This window comes from Solanum dulcamara, chromosome 6 (assembly GCF_947179165.1).
Source record: "Solanum dulcamara chromosome 6, daSolDulc1.2, whole genome shotgun sequence".
Taxonomy (NCBI): domain Eukaryota; kingdom Viridiplantae; phylum Streptophyta; class Magnoliopsida; order Solanales; family Solanaceae; genus Solanum; species Solanum dulcamara.
In genome coordinates this window covers 68,708,091-68,712,341 of record NC_077242.1, presented here as the reverse complement: position 1 = coordinate 68,712,341, position 4,251 = coordinate 68,708,091, and the positions used below count along the sequence as shown (strand labels likewise).

Here is a 4,251-nt window from a genome sequence, read left to right as displayed (position 1 = left end):
ATACAGCCTTCGAGTGGTTCGTAGTCACCAGAATTTGCAGTACCTCTATTTTGGTGAGTAAATCGTTCTATCCTGGGAGGAAAAATTCCAAAAAACCTCAGGTACGTTGAGGGGAATAATTTCCTTAAGGACACACTTTGCATTCAGTGGACTCGATTTTGTTCTTACATTAATTTTTCAAATTCTGTGTTTTATTACTTTCAGTAGTTATTTTTACTATTTTAATATTTACAATACAGTTTGCTAACAATAAGTAGCACTTATAGTGAAAAGAAATCCAAAACCTGCTTTCACTTCATATTAGACTACGCTTACTTTCAGAAGCAGTGGACTAAACCCCCACGAGTCACTAGCAACAGCTTGAACAGCAACCAATCTGTAACAACGCAACCAAAATAATAAATACAAAAATCACACGAATGTATGCTCCATGATATTCACTTCTACAGTTCCCCATAAAATCTCCTAGAGAACTATTTCAACTAAATGACACCTTTATAGCCACATGGCTTCGTGACATTTAACACAGAACACAGGAAGATGCTTTTAAAATTCGGAACTAAAACACCTACAGATGATCTTAACCAGTCTACTCACACACTTCTTGTCCTTTGCTCTTTAAAGATTCTAATTGCTTCAAAAGAAACACCAAACTGATTACTCCACCTGTTTATCAAAATATATTTGAATGTGATTTTAACGTGAAAAGAGAACCCTAAATGCAAGCCAGTATCAAGATGCCAATGCAACTGGATATTCAAACTAAACGGAAATATAATATCGAACTAGCCATTCTAGAAGTAGAATTAATTCCGGCAAACCATTCACGTTAAGAACTTATAGAACCTCTCCTCGGATCCACAGAAATGAAACAGTATAGATGTAAATGCTAGTTGATTTTGCAAGTGAGGCAAATTTGACAGAGACCTAAAACGAAGAGGGGAAACAGATAGAATGAGAAGCAAAATTCAATGTAGCTTGACATTATTGCCTGTGAGGCAAATCATAATAAAAAGAAATAGATAGAATATGACACAGTACATATAACTTTAGTCACTATGTTGTTTTATATCCTCAACAAAAGATTACACTCTCCCTTCAATGTGAAGTCGAAAAGAAAACCCACCCTCAACAGAAGATTACATTCTCCCACAAGACACTACAATAGAATAAGCCAGTTGCAACATCAATCATCAACTTCTTCCCTGATTTCCCTTACAAGCTCTGCCTTGTACTCATCAAATGTATCTGGGAACTTTTCAACGGTCCCATTCTCAACTATCCAAATTTCACTTCTTTCTTCATCATCACAGACCCTCGATATGAGCCTCGAGTCATGACTTACTAACACAACTCCACCAGTGAACTCATCAAGTGCATCTGCCAAAGCATCGATACTCTGCATATCCAGATGGTTTGTTGGCTCATCTAATAGCAAGATGTGAGGCTTCGACATGGAAATAGATGTAAACACAACTCTAGCTTTTTGTCCTCCAGAACTTTAAAATGGGGGTAAGATGGTTATGGCTGGGAAGTCCAAATTTTCCTAGCTTTGCACGAACAGCTTCTTGCTTACTAGGTCTCACTTGATCTGGGTGAAGACGAAGCAGGTACTGGACAGGTGTTTCATCCATTATGAGAAGATCAACAAAATGCTGTGAGTACCTTCCAATCCTCAACTTTTGACTCCTGCGGGCTTCACCTTCTGTAGGAACTAAATCACCTGCCAAGAGGTTAAGCAAGGTTGATTTGCCTGCTCCATTGGGCCCAACGATAGCAACTTGAGTCCCCATATCAATTCCAACATCAACATCAGAGAGCCTGAAGTCCGGTCGATTAGGATAACTGAAGCTGACCTCAATTAGCTGAAGAAGTGGTGGTGTCAGTTCAGTAGGCTCAGGGAAGTGGAACTCCACACTGTAGTCCCTCCACTTCTGAGGGGCTTCAGGTGGAGTTTCATCTTCATCAACCCTATCCTTTCCCTTTTTCTTTGATTCTTTGGAAGCTACAAATTTGGCTCGGACTTTTACCTTCTCCTGTTGTGCTCAACTTCCAGATCTCTTGGCAGCTTTTAACTGCTTATCATAAATCTCAAACTTCTTGTTCATCTCTTTGCGACGTTGTTCATATCCACTTTCAAAATCATCAAAGTTACCACGATAGAAGTGTAGTTTCATGTCATGGAGATGAATGATCTCACTGCAAACAGTGTTCAGAAAGTCTCGATCGTGTGAAACAACGACCAGAGTTTTCTTCCATCTGCACAGGTACTATTCTAACCATAGAACAGCCCGAAGGTCAAGATGATTAGTAGGTTCATCCAAGAGCAATAGAGTAGGCTGAACAAAAAGATCCCGTGCTAGAGAAATTCTCATCCTCCATCCACCACTAAAAGATCGGGTAGCACGCCCCTGCATTTCCTTGGTGAAACCCAGCCCAGCGAGAATTTTTGATGCTTGGGCCTCAGCAGCATCTGATCCCATCAGCTGCAACCTTTCGTACAATTCAGAAAGTTTTTCTACAATGTTGTCCCCATCAGCATCATCTTTATTCTCACCGTAGAGCCAGCAAGAAAGCCAAGTCAACCACTGTTTCATCCAATTAAGGATAACAGTCCGCTCAAGGATTTCCCGTTCTCCATCAAATACCAAATCTTTTGGAAAGATTTGTATCTGCTTAGGCTTTACAGCCTCACGCAGATAATCTATTATTTTCGCCTTCAAATAAGGATTGAGGTGCGGAGCCTTCCAATCCAAAATTCAAGAGGTAATAGATGTAACCTGTTTGGTTTACAAGCAGCCGCCTTTAGTCTTTCCCATCGTGGTGACTGAGTAGACATCAGGCGCAGATGCAGCAGCATTCTGTAAAGATGCAGCCTCTTCTCGGAGCTTGATGAGTTACTCGTTAGCTGAAACAACAGCTTCAAGTGCAGTCCTATCATCAGCAACTATCTCTTGTTCGACCAAAAGTACATCAATGTTTTTTGGCACAGGAATCTTCCTCCAAGCAAGGAGCTTTAGTAGGGTGGACTTGCCCATTCCATTGGGACCAACTAAACCATATCTCTTCCCATGAGATATCTTAACTGATGTGTTCTTTAACAGGTCTTTTCCACGAGCTGCTACGGAAATTCTCTATATTTATATCCTTAACATTTGCATCAGCATCATCTTGACCTTCAAGAACAGACGCCCTGCTCTCAATAACAACAGTAAAAGCATCATGATCGTCCCTAAGGGCCTCCTTTTTTGCCACCTCAGCCGCCTGAGCAGCAAGCATATCCTTCTTTTCTCGTTTATTTAGCTCTTTATAACTTACGGAGGTATCAATTGGACCTGCTTCATTCCTTCTATGCCTTCTATGACCATCGATCTGTTCTTCCACTTCTTCGGAGCCAGGAAGATACTCCTCTTCCTCGTCATCAGAGGGAGGAAGATCAATACCATCAGTGTAAGCTGATGCTTTTGGAGCTGCTTTAGGCTTGGCCTTACTAGCACTAGTGGCTGAAGATCCTTTGTTGGGCTTCTCAGGTTTCTGGTCCATGCTGGCAAGCATGGCAGAGACAGAAAACTTCTCCTTTTTCCCTTCCTTGGAATCTTTGCTGCTTCCCTTAGCCTTCCCACTTACACCAGCCTCATCTGTTTTTTTCTTCCCCATTGAATTTACAATCTGTTGTAACCAAAGAGAGAAATTAGAAAATTTGAACAAATAGATCGTCAGTACACCAGTCAGCTCAGCCAACTGAACAAGAAACAACACATCCAAAATTGTAATGGAGAGGCTTCGCACAAAAGATTAATCACATTATAGCAAGAAATTAGAATAGGCTGAATAGCAGCATAAATAGAGAAGAAAGCAGCATAAAATCACATTGAAAGAAGTAAGAAGAGGACAGAAGGGCAATAATAAAATTTATGGCCGAGGCACATTTGAATGAACCAGAAAAATACAAAAAGCTTTAATGACATTATACAGATTTAAACACTGGAACATATGTTACAGGAAAAAAGAGAGAGAAAGAGAGAGCAACATGGTGACATATCTAATCATTCCAAAAGCCAAAGGATTGCTGGAACACTCTAACAATAACAACAACAACAACAACAACATACTCAAAGCAATCCCACAGGTAGGTATTAGGTAAGAATGTACGCAAACCTTACCCCTACCTCGTGGAGGTAGATAAGCTGTTTCCCACTGATTTGCACAAACCAGCGGAGAAGACAAAAGAAGGTTCTAGTATAAACTTTC

General features: G+C 40.5%; 1 pseudogene; it reads right to left on the bottom strand.

The window, feature by feature from the left end:
- Window positions 1-906: 906 nt before the first annotated feature.
- On the bottom strand, window positions 907-4,022 carry LOC129891326 (ABC transporter F family member 4-like; annotated as a pseudogene).
- Between the last annotated feature and the right edge of the window lie 229 nt (window positions 4,023-4,251).